The sequence below is a fragment of the Protopterus annectens genome, chromosome 3.part1 (genome assembly GCF_019279795.1).
Source record: "Protopterus annectens isolate FY-2018-M chromosome 3.part1, PAN1.0, whole genome shotgun sequence".
In the NCBI taxonomy this organism is placed as follows: Eukaryota; Metazoa; Chordata; order Ceratodontiformes; family Protopteridae; genus Protopterus; species Protopterus annectens.
Genome location: NC_056732.1, coordinates 1,431,267,390 through 1,431,289,785, shown reverse-complemented (window position 1 = coordinate 1,431,289,785; position 22,396 = coordinate 1,431,267,390).

Here is a 22,396-nt window from a genome sequence, read left to right as displayed (position 1 = left end):
CAAGCAACACATAAACCACAAAAGCAGTGTGCAAAGCAGTCACAGCCCTTAAGGCCAAATACAACACCAAACATACTTGTCATAGGTGACTCCATAGTCAGACACACTGACGTCCCACAAGGAGAGGGTCACAGTAAGCTGCCTATCGGGCGCTAGAATCCGTCACATAACACAAGCACTCGGGTCACTCCACGGCAAGTACAAATATGACACAGTCATTGTCCATGCTGGTGTGAACGACCTGAGACGTACCTCCCTGGAATACATGAAAAGAGACATAGAGGAGCTCTCTGATTATGTAGCCCAGGCAGGTATGACCCTAACCCTGAGCAGTATCCTTCCTTCACCAAGAATGATGCCACAATATAGAGACAAGATGATTAGCTTTAACAATTGGCTTAATGTCTGGTGTCATTCAAAGGGGATCCAGTGTCTGTCTGCCTGGGATGACATGCTTGACAAGCCACGCTGCTTCGCAAGGGACGGCTTGCACCTGTCACCCTGGGATTCCGGATATTGGCTAAGGCTCTTGCCACCCCATAGTGCCTTTTTAGGCAAGGCTCAAATTCTAAACCTACCACCCTAGAAAACAAAATGGGAAGAAACTGAGGGTAATGCTGCTCAATGCCAGAAGTCTAAATCTCAAAATGCACGCACTCGAGGCCCTTCTCAGTATGGAGAACATCGATGTCTGTGCTGTAACTGAAACCTGGTTCAAGGCTCCTGAGAGCACCCGGCACTATTAGGTTTTACCTCATATCATGCGTTCCGCCCCAAAACCCGGACCACACCACAAAAGGAGGGGTGTATCCATATTCATAAAGGATACCCACACCTCCAGGTTGGTGGCAACGCATAAGCTTCAGAAACCATCCAGGTGCAACTAACCATAGGCAAAACTGCTCTACAAATTGTAGCATGCTACAGGCCACCTTCTCAAACTCAGGAACCCCACACAGCCTTCCTGAAGACACTGGAGGGTATAAATGTATCTCCAAACACCATCATATTGGGTGACTTCAACTACCCGAATATAGACTGGGAACATTACTCAAGCCCTAACTTTCTAGCCCAACGGTTCCTGGAGTTCATAAATTCAAATGCCATGGAACAGCTAGTCACTGTTCCCACGAGAGGAGAAAATATACTAGATCTCATTGTCACAAACATGGGGACAAAATGCTCCACACCGGAAGTATATCCCTCATTGGTGAGATCTGATCATAAACTAATCTCACTGGAAATCCACATGGCCCCCCCACCCCAAACAAAAAAGACCATAGTGAAGAACTTCTCTAAAGCAAACTTCACAGTACTCAAGACTGGTGTGGTATCCTTCAAGGACCCTGAGCCAGTGGAAACCACAACCCAAGCTGCGGAAGCCCTTACAAATGCCTTCTATGAACACCTCCAGGACTGCATGGATCAGGCAATCCCAAATAAAACCAAGACTCTTTCCACAAAGGGCAAACGTCCAGTCTGGTGGACCCCAGCCATTAACAAACTTTACAATAAGAGGAGAAAGCTATTACATGTTAGAACAAAATCCATAAAAGGGAAGTCACCCCTGATCATTATTAGTAAAAAAATACGAGCACTCATAAAATCAACTAAGGCCAATTTTGAGAAAAAAATTGCCATGGATTCAAAGGACAATCATAAGGCCTTTTCAGCTATGTTAGGAACCTGGGTGGAAACTCCCAGATATGCTCAGAATTAGTCCAAAATGATACAAAATCACTGAACCCACAGACATTGCCAACATACTGGCAGACAGGTTCAGTGCAAACTTCACCCCTCTCCCCTAAAGGAGAGATAACTATCCCAGCCGAGTGTAGCCTCCCAGACATCTCAAATGCGCAGGTGAAAGCTGCTCTCTCTAAAGCTAAAAACACAGCATCAATGGGACCGGATGGTGTCCCCGGCTGTGTGCTACACGAGCTAAATGAGGAATTAAACCCGCACATAAGGCAGCTGTTTAATCTCAGCCTTACCACAGGATACGTGCCCAAGGAGTGGCGACGGCAACTGTTGTCCCACTCCACAAAGGCGCCTCACGGACCCTGGTAATTACCGCCCCATAAGCTTAACAAGTCTAGTCTGCAAAGCTATGGAGAGGATCATAATGGAGCTCATAAACAAAGATATAGGGGACTTGCAGACATTGGACCCGACCCAGTTTGGCTTTGTCAAGGGAAGATCATGCTTTTTGAACTTGGTCGACTTCTTCGAAACAGTCACCAAGGCCATTGATGAGGGAAAGGCAGTCCATACAGCATACCTTGACCTTGCAAAGGCTTTCAACACAATACCCCACTCGGGTATTGTAGAAAAACTTACCAGCTTAAATGTAAACCCATATGTCACAAGATGGGTTGCAAACTGGCTTAAGGACAGAACCCACAGGGTTAGAGTTGCTGGCGCTGTGTCAGACTCCAAGCCGGTCACAAGTGGTGTCCCACAGGGCTCGGTCCTTGGCCCCCTATTGTTTGGCATCTACTTCTCAGAAGTACAGGCCAACATAGGAGGACTTTGGCTGACAAAGTTTGCAGACGACTGCAAACTGGGCGCCATAGTGGAAAGTGCATCAGACACGGATATCCCTCAGAAGGGACTCACGGAAACAGATAGCTGGTGCCAGAGCCATGGCCTGAAGTTAAACGCCAAAAAATGTATAGTCATACCCTTCGGGAAAAACAAGGTAACCCCAAGCTACCATATAGGTGGCAATCCACTAAGCACAGAAGAGGTTATCAGGGACCTGGGGACCCAGGTTGACAGTGGCCTTTTTGACACTCACATTGCTAAAGTGGTTAGAAAGACCTTCTACATTGCCCACCTGATCATGAAGGGATTCACATCCAGATCTAGTGAGGTTATTGTTCCCCTGTACTCTTCACTTATCAGACCAATGATCGAGTACAATGCCCCATTCGGGATGTATCTCACCCGACATCTGCAGCAATTGGAGAGACCCCAAAAGTTCCTCACCAAAAGGATAAAGGGACTCCAAAATCTGTCATATGCTGCCAGATTGAAGAAACTCCAGCTCTATTCAGTCGCATACCGTCTGCTCAGAGGTGACATGTGCCTGACATACAAGGCCATGTCCAACCCGAATTAATGGACATGCTCCACCTCAAAAATCCAAATCCACCAAAACCACTAGAGCAAGCGACTTAAACCTTAGCACGGATATAAATAGGATGTGCTGGAGGGATAGATTTATCACTCAGAGACTCCCTATGCTGTGGAATAAAATCCCAGTCCATGTGAGGCAGAGCACCTCGCTGACTCTGTTCAAGAGAAATCTAGACCTGTGGATGGGAGATCGTAGGTTTACCCCGGGAATCATCTCTGTGTCACTGCTGGACAGAGGCACAACAAACTAATGGGCACAGTATTTTTTCATATAAGGGGTGGCGTAAGCCACAAAAATTTGGGCTAGGCTTATAAATGCCTTAGGGCAGATAGCCTAGTATAAACCTATGAACCTATGAACCTATAAACCTATGAACCTATGTCCTCACCATAGTATAACCAAATTGAACTTGTGAAAGGCATCAGTATACAGTCATATGTGCCATAACCCACTACATAGCATAAATATGTGAACTGGAGAACATCAGTAAGCCCAGAAGTAAGGTGTAATTGTAATAGAGTGTTGAATTCCCCAATAAAACACAAGGACCCCACAGAGTGTATGTACACATCATTCAGGGATACTAGGCATACATATAAGGTGTAATGAATAATAACACAATGCCAAAAAGGCATTATAATGAATGCCTAATGTAAGCAACACTAAGCATTGCACAGGCCAGCTTAGGAGGTGTGAGCAATGTGTAGACTAGCTAACTCTTTGTGCCCAGTAGTATACCCATTTAAACAATGCCAACCTTAGGTAAGCAGGTTTGCCCATAGCTTAGCCTTTGCAAAATCAGCCAATCATGGAAAAGTGTGAGAAATCAGCCCTACTTAATCCCAAGAGGCAGGACTACAGCTCATAATGGGTTGTAGCTTTCCCTTGCAGGCACTATGGCAGTAAGGGGAGAAGAAGTGCACTTCTGGGCGCAGTGCTGGTGCATCCAGGAGTCCAAGGTCATGGCAAGACTCCTAGTTAAAGACCATGTACAGAGACGGCTGCAGGGCCAGTACCAGGGCTCCCAATAAAAGGGGAAGGCCTGGGACTGTTTTGCCCATGACCTCACCAGTGCCACTGGCATACCCTGAACTGGTGTGCAGGTCAGGCATCACTATGCCGACCTGAAGCGGTGGAAGGGGGACCTCTTGGAGGGGTGGTTCAAAGAGGCTAGAGCATCAGGAGATGTTCCAGACATGTGTATCACCCCAGTATGTGTGTAATAAGTGCCAGCTCAGGTATATCATGGATAGGTATGGCTAAATATTCCTTCTATGCCCCCCACAGCTGCAACGGAGTGGGCCGCGAACCAGGAGGCCCACATCAGCTACTTGGCGTGGTTGCAATGTGAGGCAGGTCAGTAATACTCATGCTTTTACTGTCATAGGAAATAAAAATAAAAGTAGTAGTAAATTATTTGCTAGTATAAAACCTGTATTGTTCAAGGCAAGTACTGCGTACACTAGAGAATATATCAGGAAGAGTCTCATATTGTTTGTATAGCAATCCTGACAAAACAGGTCTAACTGCTGGACTGCATGTGTATATTCTGGTATCATATGGTAATGCAGATTTGCAATTATGTAATAGTACTGTTGTATTAAGCATTGTTACCCACACCATGCACCATAAATTGAATGTGTAGGAATGCCTGTATATGACAGGTGTAATTCCCCAGAGGCCATTTAGTACAACTGAGAGACACATAGAGAGTAAACAGGGAAAATGCAGACAACAAAAATCATATAGCACATGCAACTGAAATGTGAACTGTTGTTTTTTAGCACACACAGCCACGGTTCAAATCCTGCCAGTGGTAGTAGTCTGCATACATAATTATATGCCACAACTGTACAGATATGTCCAAAATGTCTATTAAAGTGGCCCATATCTATTGCCTATCAACCCGTCCCCTTTGAAAATCAATGGGATGATCCCAGACGTATAGACAGAAAACAGGAAATACAACTGAATGACACATATCTATGACAAGAAACCTGGCACACTAGCAACTCCCCAATACCTTATGTGACTACGAAGCCACATAGACTGCATACAGATTCATATCCCCTCAACTGTACACATGAGGTTAGAATGTCCAGTATATGTGCCTATATCTGCTGCCTGTCCCCCTGTCTCCCTGGTAAGTCTGTGAGATGATCCCAGATGTGTAGCCAGCAAACAGGGAATACAAGTGATTGTCAACCATCATGAGAACACACCTGTCACTGTAGCAACCCTCAAAACTGTTAGGAGAGTAATATTGCAAGTATGCCCTATCTACACTCCCATGTTGTCAAGCTGTGACCAGACTGTGTACAGTAAAAGAGTGAGATGTATGTGCATAGTACTAATGTGTAATCTGGAACTTTGTGTGGCAACAGTCAGTTTGTGCTAACAAACATTGCTCCCACAGGTACATTGGATAAGGACACTGTGCTGAGAAATACAGACCAATATAACCTGTACTGGTACGGTCCACCCTGGTATTGTAGGGGATTGTGAGTGTTACAGTTTCTCTGAATAATAAAGTATCACTGGTCACTGTCACCCACACTGTGCTACATAATATAACTGTGTAGGAAAGCATGTATATGTGTGTGTCAGGTCACTAAAGGTGGAAGAGGGTAATAGTCTAGATATGTCCAGGCACACCAGCATGTGGTCAACACATGTCCAGAGTCTGTGCAGAAAGAGTTGGATAGCACAGTGCAAAACATCAACCTGGAATCCGGGCGTAAGTGTACAAACAGTTAGTCAGTGTTACCAAACATTCTCTCCACAGGTATACCAGATAAGAGGTGTATACTGCAGGTAAAACCGGTTCATGTGTAATGATGACAGCCCTATCACTGTCCAACATAAGGCTATAGGGTAGTATAGTAAGACTTGCAAGGTACAGATAACAGCACTGACTGGGAAAGTAATGCTGACTACAGGAATATACTATTGTTAATTGACATCTTTCTCCCCCCCACCTTATCTCCAGTAATAATCAACATACCCACCCCAACTGCTTTGCACTGACTCCGATAATGTTCAATTGTTTGATAAATATTTTAATGGGTCCCATGCATGTGCCATATTGAATAATTCCAACATTGTTGGCATGGTGCCATCAATGTACCTGCATGCTGTTCTTATTACCAATGTGGTCCCATATATGCATCTGTTTTGTTTGCTATGCAACTGTTCCATATCTGGTGTCTGGGTGAATGGCAATATCTATGCATGCTGTTATACCTAACCCTGAAATGTGTTGACTATTACTAATCCATATATGATGATGAAATCTAAACACTATAGCATGTTTGGGAAGGCCGGTTCCAGTGGACCCACCTGTCCCACCTCAGCTGGCTGTGGCACTGGGCACCAGCATGTCTGGGACCCAACTCCACACCTCCCTGTCCATTGGTCCTGCACCACCTTCAGGTGGAATCAGCTCAGGGGATGGGGCTCACCCCCCCAAGGGAGTGGGTGTGGACAGTCACCTTTCACTCATCGTCAGGTAGGGTTCGTGGTGTGTAGAGCGATCAACTAGCAGGTCAGTGATCTTCTACACCAGCTCGAGGGCCGTGTGTCATGATTAGAGAGTTAGTCTGGCTCTGTGGCACAGCCCTCAGCACAGCCACCTTTGGGGCTGTGAATGTGCAGTGGTAACTGCCCATGGGTGGGGACCTCAGTCCCACTGTTACCACTAGGGGGCTTGTGGGCTTCAGATATCCCAACACCCCTCCACATCAAGATGTTTACCCCCCACATGTGTCATATTCCACCCCTGTATGCATCGTGTGTCTTGTCTGTTAACCTACCCAAACCACCTCCCCAAATAAACCTACTACCCCTCCCCAACATCCCACTCTCACCTGAAAAAAAGAAAAAAAGGGCAATCTTTTCCCACAAAAACATCTTGCCCCATACATAGCTGTCCATTTCACACACCTGTCCACTGGACACATGTATTGGCATCACAACTTATTATTGTTGTCCTCACCCCTCTCCCAGGGGTTTTAGTGGCCAAAGCTACCTTCAAATTCAGTGTATATGCACAGCTATTGCTGTAGAAGAAATAGGCAGCTATGGACCTTCCCTACACCCTTCCTGCACTTCCCTAGCTATTTTCCCTGCTGTTTTTCCCTCTTTGTGCCCCTTTTTCACCACTTTCCTATCAACCCCTTTTTCTTTTCTTTTAAAGAAATTAGCGTGAGGGTAATTGAGAGTAAGCACTTTTAAGCAGCAGTAAGTGGGTCTAAGCCTGTTTGCACAGGGGTAAGCAATGCCTACACTGGCTAAGCAATTCAAAAGCTAACTGAGTATAAGAAACTGTAACCAGAAGTTAGCAGTGCGTACCTCCACACAAACATGTGCAAACCCACTTACAACTGCTTTAAAGTGCCTTAATCACTCTGTATCCAATGGTCCTTGTTCTGCCCAGCAATAAAATAATCAGCCACTGCAAGGCTCGAATCCAAAACCCTGCACATCATAGAAAAAGTGATTTACCACTAAGACATTCCAGATATACATTTGTGTCTTTCGGTTTTTCCCAGTTAGGGGTCACCACAGCGGAACTTCAGTCCGCTGATGATTGGTAGTGGATTTTTACATACCAGGTTACCAGCCCTGATGCACAGCCTTCAACAAAGGCATACCCCATTCACGTATGCCTCCACACAGAAGATGCTCTAGCTGAGAATCGAACGGGACAACGTCTTGCTATGAGGCGACAACGCTACCGCAGCACCACATATACATAACCCTGATGATTTCAGAAACATAGCCAGCCAAGTCATTAAACAGTACAGAGAATGTAGTCCAACATTTAGATGTATGTGTGTGTGTAAATATATTAAGATCTAAACAGATACAACATATCTATATATGTGGATATATATAGACATATATACATATATATAAATATATACGAACATATATTCATGAGAATGTATACATCAACACATATATATGTCTACACATATATGTCTACATATACACAGTGTGAAGACTGGGGGAAGAAATTAAATGCAAAAATTACTACCGTATAGTCTGGGTAAAGGGGCACACCTGGAGAATCTGTGTCAGCCTTTTCCAGGAGTGTCTGTGAAGTTGTATAAATATTTATCTGAAAGTGTGTGTGCTGTGACAGCTACCTGGGCAGGGACACAAAGCACTGGTGGGACAGAGAGGGCACTGGAAGTTAGCTTGCCAAATTGGCTGAGATCTGGACCCTATAGCTGTGCCAGTGGGGAGTCTTACTGGGGACCTGGGGAGCAAGGGAGCAACCAGCTCCAGACTGACTGTGATCTCTATGTGCACATAAGGGAAATTGTACTTTGCTGTGTGTATTTGTTATCCTTTCCTCTGATCTGAGATGCCCTCCCTGGTGTTATTGGTGAGGACTGAGGCTCCTTTATTGCTGGGCCAGGGCACAGCCATCACACACAGCAAGTTACGTATATATAAGCAGATATACATCTATGTAGGTATATATGGACATAATTATATATATGTAAGCAGATATACATATATATATATATATATATATATATATATAAAATATATATATATATATATATATATATATATATATATATATATATATATATATATATGGGTCACCTTTAAAATCCTGAAAGCTCAAAATCCTGAATCTCAAAATCCTGAACACAAAATCCTGAAAGCTCAAAATCCTGAAAACTCATAATCCTGAATCTCATAATACTGAAAACATACAGGACACCAACACTGATGTGTGATTGTGGACATTCGGGGTAGGGAGCAGGTCAGGTAAGTGTGCAATTGTGATGGATGTTAGGGTTAGGGCGGGTTAAGTGAGTTAGGGTTAGGGTGCGGTGAGGTGATTGTGCGATAGTGACAGAATTTGGGGTTAGGCGGTTAAGTGAGTTAGGGTTAGGGCACAGGTGAGGTGAGTGCGATGGATGTTAGAGTTAGGGGTGGGTTAAGTGAGTTAGGGTTAGGGTGAGGTGATTGTGCGATAGTGACAGAATTTGGGGTTAGGGGCGGTTAAGTGAGTTAGGGTTAGGGCACAGGTGAGGTGAGTGTGCGATAGTGACGGACCTTAGGGTTAGGGTCTGGGTTAGGGTAAGTGGATAGATAGTAGTGTATGTGCAGTGTAGTGTAGCTGCAATATAGTCTGTGTTGGTGTCCTGTATGTTTTTCAGTATTATGAGATTCAGGATTATGAGTTTTCAGGATTTTGAGCTTTCAGGATTTTGTGTTCAGGATTTTGAGATTCAGGATTTTGAGCTTTCAGGATTTTAAAGGTGATCCATATATATATATATATATATATATATATATATATATATATATATATATATATATATCCATATAGGTATATACGGATATACATGTGTAGATATTAATGGGAGATTAGCTAAGTCATACGTGGCCACATGCACTATTAATGGGGTCGAAAGGCCCCAAACAATATACGTCATGTATGAATAGGTATACCCCCCCCCCACAGCCAAACAAGTCCATCCTGCAATACACTACCAAGTGTTGCAAATCTCATAACAAAGTCCTGACACTACATGGGCACAAGATGTTAAAAGTACTACATCCTACCTATATGATGTCAGGCTGGTATTGGTAACATATCATGCAGTCATGCAGTACAGTCTGGCTCCCATAGGAAGCTATCAACATTCCTAGGATATATATATATATATATATATATATATATATATATATATATATATATATATATACACAGACACATATATGCAGATACAGATATACACAGACACATATATGCAGATACAGATATACACATATATATATATATATATATATATATATATATATATATATATATATATATGTATACACATAGATATACGTGACTACACATACACACGCAGAGATATTTATAGTAAGATACACATGTAGTAGGTGCACACAATATGGAACAGACACTATGCATACAGTTAACACCCTAACAACTGGACACTGGATGAGCCACCGATAAAAATGACATTCGTTGCCTGCAACATATACCCACAGAGAGGTCATAGGATAAAACACCACACACAGGTGTACTATTACAGATGTATATGCCATGTTATATAGCTGTTCAGACACTGACATCCATATAAACAAAGTAATGACATTTTGAAACAGTTAGACTAATACAGTAGTTTGGAAAGGTCCCAGGCCAAGCCCTTCAAATTGTACAATAGTAAAGACAGACTGGGCCACAAGATACCACACCATCAGCAGTAAGTGATGCAGGTGTATAGTCGAGCAGCCTCTATCTACTCTGTAAACAATCACTAGGTGGTACAGACTTCAGTTGGCCACATGGGATGTAACTATTACATAACAAGGCATAACTGACACCATCACAGGCACACTGGCAAACAGAATAGTCTGTGTGGCTGGAAGCAGTAGGCCTGCAGCAACCCACATTATGTATGTAATGTCAAGATAGGTGAAATGTATGGTACTGTACATCCAGATACCGTAAGGCAGCTCACCCCTGATACCCCCACATTTTGTAACAGCCTAGGTTATGTATGGTACACCCCCCTAGACTCAATAATGCAGGGCCATATACCACTGTTACATACACTGGCCTCTGGAGTGCATATGGGCACACATGTATTGTGTATGCGAAGCCCACACATATATGTTACCAGCCCCACCGTATATGTGGAGGATACAACAGCAGTGGACTGCTGGCAGAAATGGCGACGTGGTATATGTATATGTGCATATGTATCACTATTTGTATATGTGTAGACATATAATGCTCTGTATATGTATATATCTGGGTGTGTATATGCATATCTATGTACATATACACACCCATCTATATATGCCGATATGTACATATGTAATTATCTATATAGATATTTGGATAATAATATGTACATTTATATTCACCATATGTCCTGAACATGTGGTGTAGCCCTACCTCAGTCCCTATAGTCCCAACTCTATAGTGCAAGAGGATGTCAGGTATGTATAGCAGGTATAGTAGACTATTGCTACTGTAATAAGGATTGTCTTCAAAGACATGGTGTGTGTGGGAGGCCGCATCTGCTTTTCACATGTGTGCCATTGGCTACTGACAGACACCCTAAAGACATCATAGTACAGTACCGCTGCAAGCACGTAATGCTCCTGCGGACTACAGCAGAGATATTGGCCAATAGATGTGGAAATTCTGACGCACTCTATACAGTCCAGAGGTATACACAGAACCCCTTAGTGCAGAACATGTGGACCAAGCCTGACAATATGGATGTTAACAGCCATGTAGATGGGTATAACACATAATGGCTGGTATACATTTGCCCCATAGGTTATGTATTCACACACTCCTGTCTGTCCTGACACATAATAACCACTGGTACAGCGGTGCCATGGCCACATACTACCCACTATATATTGACATACATCTGTACAGCATCCCACCTCTCCATCTGACATACAAGATTGTTAAGGGAGGCCCGGCAGCATTACATCTGGCAAGCATCAGCACATGACATCTCACTGGGTAAGTACACTAAGCTGCTAGGTATGTAACAAAGCACTGTGCAGGCTACAGGCAGACTGGCTCAACACTGGCCTACATCTCCTATGGGGGAATGCACATGTACCTGCCTATATAGCCAGCTCTACAGGCATGTCACAGCACAGGGTAAGATACACCTGTGTGGAAGTGCATAACCACAACCAATGTGAACATAGCCACAGCCACATATGGTAAGCTAGCATAATATTACAGTATGTGAACTATCTGTTCAACACCATCCTCATATGTGCCACTCACACACTAACGCTACATATACTAAGCCGCTACAGTGTGGTCTGATGCCTGTCTGTTGTATGGGACATGTGTGTGTATGGCCCTACAAACATGTAAGCCAATATGGTAACATACACTGGAGCAGCATATAACATAAGACAGGCTGGGACCTAGAATGATGACATCTACCACAGTCTGTACACAGGCTAAGGTACATATTGACAATACACACACTGTCGACATTCATCATAAGTACACAGACCTCAGTACTGTACAAACAACCACAGAATGTCCAGGTTATGTCATCAAATATAACCCCTACTGTACATAACATGTATAGCAGTCTGATATCCCACTGGCTTGTTATCAGATATGATGACACTAATTATGGTGTACAGCACATATGCACCCCTTAATACATGACATATGTACAAAGGTTGACAGAGTTGTGGCTGGAAGCACATACACAGGGCCAATATTGACATGTTGCTGTGATAACATTATACATTTACTGTTGTAACAGAGTTTGTTGCAACATATGGCCCACGAGGGATATAAAGTCATTAACTGTCACGGCTTTCACCATCTACAGACTGCAATCCTCACACTACCTTCTACAGTTCACAGTTGCTCTGTGGGTAAAACATTAAACCAAAGGCACCACACACTGCCCAGTCTGCAGATGACACTACTGATGGGGAGTACTCATAAACATAGAACTAACATGCCCGGTATTAATACATATAGGACAGCCATAGCTGCACACACCCTGTTAAACCAACATTACTCTGAATGCAATATAGCAGCACTTACAGTCTGTAGTCAGGTCAGGCACATCCTCATCCTGTGTGTTGGCCTGTTTCCACAGTGTATGTTGTCAGAGTTAAATCCCCAATCCATCTGAGATGCTGTTTGCCAAACAACAGATCGAGTTCCTGCTCACAGTGAATGGAAAGGCCCAACACCAACATGATGTTCCTAGATATTGGAGTGTGTTTCCATGCAATTGGCTATGGGAATGTTACAACAGCTGTTCCACATGCAATCAGCTAGGGGAGGGCTGCAATTCATGCAGAGGCCATCAGCTGATCATGAACATCACTTAAAATGCACATGCTGCTGCCTAAGCAAAGCAGGTGTAGGTCTCCACATCCACCAGTGAGGGAGTGAGAGAGGCAGACAGAGGAAATGACAAGTCAGGGAGGGGGTGGGAGAGTAAAACTTAAGCTTGCTTGTGTCACACACCTACCAGCACAGGGTATCAAACCCCTGATGACTATGTAGTGCTATCACAGTTCTATGCAGTTAATGGATGTGCCACATAGGTTACCTGTTATGGAGTCCTCAGAACATATATGTGATGATGAGTGTCATCTGCAACAGGGATATGGTAGCTATATTGTAGGGAAAGTACACATGCCTGTTCACATGAACAGGTGCCAGCATCAACACAGCCACACTCTCACAGGGATGTACACACATTGACATACTTGGCAGGGCCAGGAAAACAATTGATCACTAGTGAGATTGCCACAACACATTACTGTGCAGGTATCACATGCTCCACATGGCTCATACGGAGGTTATATGGGCAAAGGGTATGGGGAGGTGTCTGACATCAGACAGCATGTTTCAGTATGCCACTGGGGATTGTAATGAGTGTGGATGTGATCATACGCATCATACAACACACACAAACACACAGGATGCCAGTACTGACATGCATGGGTGCATTTCTGCACGTGTATGTGGAGATAGACTGTGCCAGATGGCTATATAAGGCTGGGTGATGGGTATAGCTTGGCATCAGGCCACATGACAATGGTCTGCATTGTAGCTCAGGGCTGTGGTTTCTGCATTTTCCCACACAGGTGGATATTGTATCCACTGTCCAGTCACCTGGGTGACTATTACGTGTGGCTAATGCTGTGCATTGCTTGCCATGTATGTGTTCCTTAGTCCATGACATGGATGGTGTCTGGGATGTACACACCTCCCACATGCATGTACAGTGACATGTGGAACTGTACCTGGGGTGTCTGGCCTATGTTGTGAACACAGATTATCATCAGATGTGCCAGTCCTGGCCTCATGTGGTGGGAACTGTTAATGGACAGCAGGTTAACCCTGCACCTACATTGATAGCATGCTAATGGCATTCCCTGGTGTCAGTGGCATCTGTCCATACAAGGGATGTTTTCAGGCATGCTATGTCCTTTGTGGGTCACATGTGATGGCACCACAGGTGTTGCAGGTGTCCATTGGGGAACATGGGGAAGGTGCACTGTCTGCATGTATGTGCCTATTGGACAGATGGACAGGGTGCCATGCCCTCAGTAGGCCACTGCAATCAATCCATAGTTACTATCATTGGCCAATATGCAGTGTACTACATACATATTGGCTGTTGCCTCGGCATGTCTGTGTGTATGTGAGACATGAGCTGAGAGTGTGCTCTGGGTAATACTGGGGTTGCTAATTGTGATTGCCTGGCCTTGATGTCACATGTATGGGTATGGATTTGCACCCCAGCCTCCCGGCTATTTCACATCTGTTATCCCTGTACAGTGGACAGTGTGATATATACTAGGCCCACCGTATAAGAAATTTGCAAAACCCTCTCCACATGAGGCCCAGGTGTCACACACTCACACTCACCTCCACACAGGTTACAAGTTACAAACACACACACACACCTGTCATGTCTGGCAGTAGAGCCTCTACCTAACTAGTTTATTACACTACAGCACTACACAGTTATAGTAGGCACCATGGAGATTACTGGAGTACTCCTTCTCCAAAGGTATATATCACATTGGATGACATCAGCAGGATTGCCAAAGTAGGACATTTGAATTATAGTCAGTGTGGCTAGGCTAAAATGCATTGCTCCCTACACAGATATTGAAACAGACACAAAACATCCACAACTGACATGTGTGGGGATAGAACCCCTAACAGAGGTCTAAATCACACTACATCATGGAGCTGTTATAGAATGCACCATGAGGATTACTGGAAAACTCCTTCCCCAAAGGTGTATTTCACAATGAATGACATCAGCAGGATTGCCATAGTAGGGAATTTGAAATGCACTGAGTGGGACTAGCCTAAAATGCTTTGCTCCCTACACAGACATTGAAACACACTCAAAACATCCAAAACCAACATGTGCGGGTACAGAACCCCTAACAGGGGTCTATATCATACTAAAGCATGGAGCTGTTATAGGATGCACCATGGAGATTACTGGAGAGCTCCTTCCCCAAAGGTGTATTTCACAATGAATGACATCAGCAGGATTGCTATAGCAGGGCATTTGAAATGTACCGAGTGTGACTAGCCTAAAATGCATTGCTCCCTACACAGACATTGAAAAACAAACAAAACATCCACAGCCAACGTGTGTGGGTATAGAACCCCTAACAGAGGTCTATATCATAGTACAGCAGTATGCAGTTATGGCACATGCTATGGAGATCACTAGGTTGCATCCTTCCCAGAGGTGTATTTCTAGGTGGATGACATCAGCAGGCTTGCCAAAGTAGAGCATACATATTGTATGGAGTGTAACTACCCTAAAAAGCATTGCTCTTTATACAGACAGGGTTAAACTGACACACACACAAACACATTTGCCAAGTGTGGGATTAGAACACCTACCTATAGAATTGATCCTTCTACAACAGTACAGTTATAGGACACACTGCGGAGATTACCAGGGGTAAAACCTTTTCAGAGATGTATTTCTAGGTGGATGACATCAGTGGTCTTACCAAAGTAGAGAATTTCAATTGTAGGGAGTGTGACTACCCTAAAAAGCATTGCTCTCTGCACAGACACACATACACACACACACACACACACACACACACACACACACACACACACACACACACACACACACACACACACACACACACACACCAATGCACAGTTGCCAGGGCTGGGGTTTATTTATTTTATTTATTTACATTTGTTGACTGGGAGTGTCCGACTGGACGTAGGTCCATTTTCAGCGGAGGCCTGGGGAGAAAAGCTCCACAGTTAAAATAAACAGACAGTAGTTACATTGGATTACATAGCGATTAACAATATAACATAGCAATTACTTACAACATATTTACAGATGAAGAACATAGTACATCAGTAGACAACTAGAATCTTTATCTGTGAAGTACATTACAGACATTAACAAATGTTACAATAAGAAGTTCCTGCTGTATAATAAGTACTAGGCTTATGAACATCTGAGCTTGCTATAATCAAGGTATTTAGTGGAGTGGAAAGGAAGGTAGTGGTTGGATGGGGTGGGTGATTTTAGAGTGGGAGTTGCAAGGGCATAGCCAGCATGTTTTTAAGTGCGCTTTTAGTAAAGTTTTGAAGTGGGTACATGATGGTACGGAGGTAATTGTGGGTGGGAGGGAGTTCCATAATTTGTCTATGGTGCAAGAGAATAGTGCTTCACCAGCAGAGTTATTGGCTTTAGTGATCTGCAAGTGATTTGTGTTGCTGAATCTTAGTGGTCTTGTGGTGCGATAGGGTAGGAGGACATTCAGTAGGGATGGGACATTTAGTGGATGATTTACTAGTTTGTGGGCAAGTGAGAGTTGATACCATTGAAGGAGGTGAGGGAGTTCAAGCCAGCTCAGTTCAGCAAGTGAGAGACAGTGGTGACTACGGTAGGATGCCCCTGTGGCGAATTTGATGATTTTGTAGTAGCAGGTCTCTAGCTTGTTTAAATTGCATTGCCTTAGGTTGGTATATATTGGAGAGGCATAAACTAGGGCGGAGATAAGGTGGGAATTTGCTATTGAAATCTTTGCTGCTTTGGTGAGAAGTTGCTTATCTCTGTATAATGCTCCTAATTTTGGTGGACTTTTTTTATGGTCATGGATATGTGAATGTCAAATTTTAGTTATTGTCTATTTCCACTCCTAGCAATTTGGTGTGTTCAGTTGGGTATATAGTGGTGCTGTCTTTTGCTGTGATGTTAAAGTGAGAGTTGTTTTGAGTATGTTTGGTGGGTTGGAAGATGAGTAGTTTAGTTTTGTTTGGGTTGAGTATTAATTGGGCATCGGATAACCAAGTTTCAACAGAGGAAAAGGCTTCCTGTGTGACTTTTTGCAGTTTGGGTAGGGACTGTGCTAAACAGATGATGGTTGAGTCATCTGCATATTGTATGAGTGTGCCATGTTTGGTGGCAGAGGCTAGATTATTGGTGAAAATAGAGAAGAGTAGGGGTCCAAGGATGGATCCTTGGGGAACCCCTATGGAGACAGGTAGCTGGGGAGATATGTCATTCTGCCATACAATGGATTGTTGGCGGTCAGACAGGTAACCTTGAAACCAGTTGGTGACTGATTGAGAGAAGGATAAGTTATTGAGGACAGAGATAAGTTGTTTGTGTGGGACCATGCCAAATGCTTTAGATAGGTCTAGGAAAGTAGCAGAGGAGAGATAGCCATTGTTTTTATGCTGAAGGATAGTGTTAGTAAAGGAGACTAAGGCAGTGGTGGTGCTATGGTTTGGTCGGAAACCATGCTGAGTACTGGAAAGGAGGTTGTTAGTAAGGAAGTAGTCTGAGACCTGAGAGTGTATGCATCTCTCTAGTATTTTGGAGAGTAGAGAGAGAATAGCTATGGGGTGGTAATTGGTTAGTTCTGTGGGGGGGTCCACCTTTGTGGAGGAGAATTATATGTGATACTTTCCACAGTGTGGGAATGTAACTTTCTGACAGAGATCGGTTAATCAAGATGGATTCTGGGTAGGCCAGAGCATCAGCTGCGATGTGTAGGTATTCACTTGGGAGGTTGCCTGCTGCTAATTTGGTGGGCTTAAGTTTAGTTAAGAGTTTTTTTTATGTTGGAGGTAGGTACAGGAGTAAAAGAAAAGGCAGTGGGGAAATTACTAGTTGAAGATGTGGGTTGGAGGGGAGGGGGGGGTGTGTTGTTTAGCTAGTGATAGTATGGCTTGTGTGAAGTGTATGTTGAATGAGGTAGCAATATTTTCTGAGGAGTGAGGGATGTTAGGAGGAGGGGTACTGACTTTACCTGGGAGGAGGATGGAGTTTATGGAGGACCAGAATAGTTTGGGGCTGTGTTGGGAGGAGTCTAGGGCAGACTGGTAGTATTGGAATTTGTCCTGTTTTATTAGCTTTTTGACTCTATTGTGTAGTTCTAGGAATTTCTGTCTTGTTGAGGGGGTTTTCGTTTTGTGCCAGTGCTCCCAGGCTTTATCCCTGTTTTTCATTTCTGACTTAGTGGTTTTCTGTAGCCATGGGGAGGGTTGTGCTTTGGTTCTGGAAAGTCTTATGGGGGCATGGTAATTAAGGATGCTCAGGAAGGTAGTATTAAAAAATTCAACTGCGTCATCAAGACTGAGGTACTTTAGAGGATGCCAGTTACATTTTTTGAGGGATGAGATGAATGTGAGTGGGTTAAAGTTTAGTTTTTTACGTATTTGACAGTAGATGACAGGTTTAGCTTGGTATAGGTATTTTTTGAGTAGGAATGTTGGGGAGTGATCACTGTGGCTATCTGATAAGCAGCCTGTTATATATGACTGGGTGCTCTTTCTGACTAGTATCCAATCCAGGGTAGTGTGCTTGCTGGAGTTTTTATTTATCCTGGTTGGCGACTGGACTAGTTGGGTGAAGTCATGAAGGTTTACATGATGGGTTGGATGGTTGCCAGAACAGGATTGCCTGTCAATACTGAAATCACCTAAAATTATAGTTTCTTGGGGGAGATGGTGGGTAGACCAGCTGAAGAGGTTTTCTAGTGGAGGGATGTTTTTGACAGGTGGGAAGTAGCATCCAATTATATTGACGGTTTTGTTTTGGTTTATTTTGAGGTTGCTATATATTATTTCTTCATTCCCTATTTGTGGAGCTGATTATTTTAAGATCTGGATGTTTAGATGCTGTTTAAATATTATAGCTACACCGCCTCCTTTCTTGTTTAGCCGGTCTACTCTTAGTATGCCGTAACCTGTAGGGAGTATTTGCTCACTGGTAATGTGAGGTTTTAGCCAGGCTTCTGTCAGGATGACTATATCTGGGGAGTACAAGTCTATGGTGGCATGGAGTTCATGGACTTTGTTCGATATACTTCTAATATTTAGGCTTAGTAGAAGGAAGTCACTTGGCTTTCTATTGGCTGTAATATGGGAGAAGTTGTGGTTTCTAGTCTGATTATGAGGATTGGGGTTGGAGATGGTAGGGCCAGGGTTGGGGTGGATGTCTCCACTTAGAGGGTTAGAGTACCTATCCAACTATTTTATCACACTACAACAGTACACAGTTATGGGACACACCACGGAGATTACTGGGCTATAACTTTTCCAGAGGTGTATTTCTAGGTGGATGATATCAGTGGCCTTACCAAAGTAGAGGATATCAACTGGAGGGAGTGTGACCACCCTAAAATGCATTGCTCTCTACCCAGTCAGAGACAGACAGATAGACACACACACAAACATACACACACACAGTTACCATGTCTGGGAATGGAACTCCTACCTAACTAGTTTATCACACTACAGCAGTGCACAGTTATGGGACACGCCACTGAGATCACTGGGCTAAATCTCTCCTAAAGGTGTGTTTCACAGTGGATGAGCTCAGCATGCTTGTCGTATTGGGGCTATGGAGAGGGCAGTGTGTGTGCATGGGCCATAACCCATTCATCTAGGGGTTGACACGCCACATGCGGGCACAACCTGGGTCATATTTCACAGGTACGGGTATACAGCTGCTAGATGACTACTTCCTTGTACAGTCATGTTGCACAGCTGGCATGTGCACCACATACTCTATAATGCTGACAGGTACCGGTGGTTAGTATCTGCAGTGAGTGACATTTGACCCTCGTGTGGTTATGACCCTTTGGCTGTGTGCTGGGTGGGACAGACCTGGATGGCTCCTTGTCAGAGTCACCCTCTTCCACACATCTATGTACATCTGCCTTTGGCATATTATAGTGTGTTGTCCTTACATATATGCCTGTATTCCTATCCACTGTGTGTGTAAAGCATGAGTGGTGCATACTGACGAGTGTCTGCACTAACATCTGCAGCTGCCAGATATGTCTGGTCCACTGGTGACATGGCCTTCATGTGTTTAGGTGTGTGAGCATGCCCAGTATGACCTTTCAGTATGTTGTTGACTGACATTGCCTTCATTTCTCTAAGTGTGTGGGCATGCCCAGTACGCCCGTCTGTACTGAATGTGTGGATCGAGTCCAGGTAGTTTGTACTGCAGTGCTGACCTTTGTGTTGTACACCTACAGGTAGCATGCTGTCTCTGTAGAGTATCTGTCGATCATTTGGCATTGACTGTTACTACATTTCTACCTAGGATGGGGGGGCACACCTGACTATTTCTACATGTCTACACAGGATGGGGGGCACACCTGACTGTTACTATATCTCTACATAGGATGGGGGCACACCTGACTATTTCTACATTTCTACCCAGGACTGGGGGGGCACACCTGACTGTGGCTACATTTCTACGTAGGATGGGGGGGGTGCACCCGACACTTGTACACATTTGCTTGGACTGTACTGGTATGTCAGGTACTCCATTTCATTCTGTAGTCTTACCTATCGTGCTGACTAGAGGCATACCAGTGTACTACAGATCTTAGCTTTTAATTACCTACATATTAGTTTCTGACTTTCTACCCTTCAGAACTGACATCTCACTGCCTGACCTGCTGTAGTCTGTCTGTGTAGGTCTGGGGGGAGGTTACCCATAGGCCTTATTCAGAGGCCATAGCACAGCCTTTGTTTGTGTTTGTCTACACCTGTCCTGCTGGCTGTGACTGTTGTTGGGTGTGTGAATCCCCCTGACTGGCATGTGTGAGTCACTTACCTTGTGAGTGTCCCAGTATTGAGGTTGGTGCTGCAGGGCTGCCTAAGTCGGATGCACATAGTACACTCCTTACACATGGTTAAGCATGCGTTGCTTCTTTGCCAAGGCCAGGGCATACTGGGCATGCCTCCTTCTGCCTACTGGGGCAGGCTCAGCTTATTCCTCCTCTGAGTGACTCTGTGCTTATGCAGGCCTTGGCAATGTTGGGGGGCTATGTGGCCCTGCCCCATGCTGTTCCTGCTGCAGCTATTTCTGCAGGATCATATTGTGTAGCATGGCACATACAAGGACAATGTGGGTACATGTAGCTGGTGAATACAGCAAGGCTCCACCAGATGTGTCCAGGCACCGGAACCATGACTTGAGCATCTCAAACACACGCTCTACTATAATTCTGGTCTGTGCATGTGCCTCATTATGGAGTTCTTGTTTGGGTGTGTGTGCATTTCTGATGGGTGTCATCAACCATGGCTCCAGTGAATATCCAGCATCCCCCACTAGGTGACCATCAGGGATGTCCCCACTGGCAAATCTCTGGTACAGCTGCGTCAGATGCCAGATGTGGGAATCCTGATAGCTTCTAGGGCAGCCAGCACACACATTCATTATTATGCCCTGGGCACCACACACAACCTGGCAGTTGATGGAGGGGAAGCCCTTGTGGTTGATGTAGACCCTACCTCACTCACCGGGTGGTGCTTTGATGCATATGTGCGTGCAGTCTATAGCATCCACTACTTTAAGGTATTCTGCTATTTGGTGGAACAGTTGCATATTGCTGGCCAATGCCTCACGGGTGTTGGGGAAATATATGTGCCCACCGACATGTGCTGACATGGAATCCAGGAACTGATGGAGTACCCTGGATGCTGATGCCTATGAAATCCCCATCATATCCCCAGTTGGCCTTTGGAAGGTACCTTTAGCTAGTATTTGTAGGCCTACACATACCTTGGTATCCACTGGGATGAGTTCCCCTCTGTTAGTTCTGTGCATCAGGCATGGGTGGCAGAGCTCAACAATTTGCTGTAGGAGGTCCCTGTCCACCCTACAGCGCTCCACTATCTCCAGCTCATGTAACCCCTGGTAGGTTACCCTGGATCTGTACACTCTTCTCCGTCTCCTCACTGTGGGTTGGTCGACAGCATTCACATCCTCACTACCCTCAGCCTCTTCCACAAGTTTGTTGTATGATGGCTATTGCAGCCCCTATCATTTTGCTGTTTTGAGTGTTAAAAGTTCCCCGCTCATTTACATCTGTGGTGTAGAGTGTGGGAAAAACCAGAGGGGAAGGTGTTTGCATAGTTTATAGTAGTGTTCTGTACTGGGCTGGTCTGCTGCCTGTGTAATTGGCTGATTCTGATACATTTGACATTCCAGCTAAGCTAGTTCTCCTTGATTACCTTCCTACTGTTGTTTTCCATTCCTATTGCCTTCCTGTTTAAGCCCGGGTCTGCACCGTGCAAACAAAGTGCTCAAATGTGCACACTGCTGCTATTTCCTGGTTTAACTTCTTTTTTCTTCCTGTAAAACCCGGTGTGTGGCACGCACACCCGCTTAGGCTTTGTAAAAAGTGCTAAGCAGGTTTAGACACACC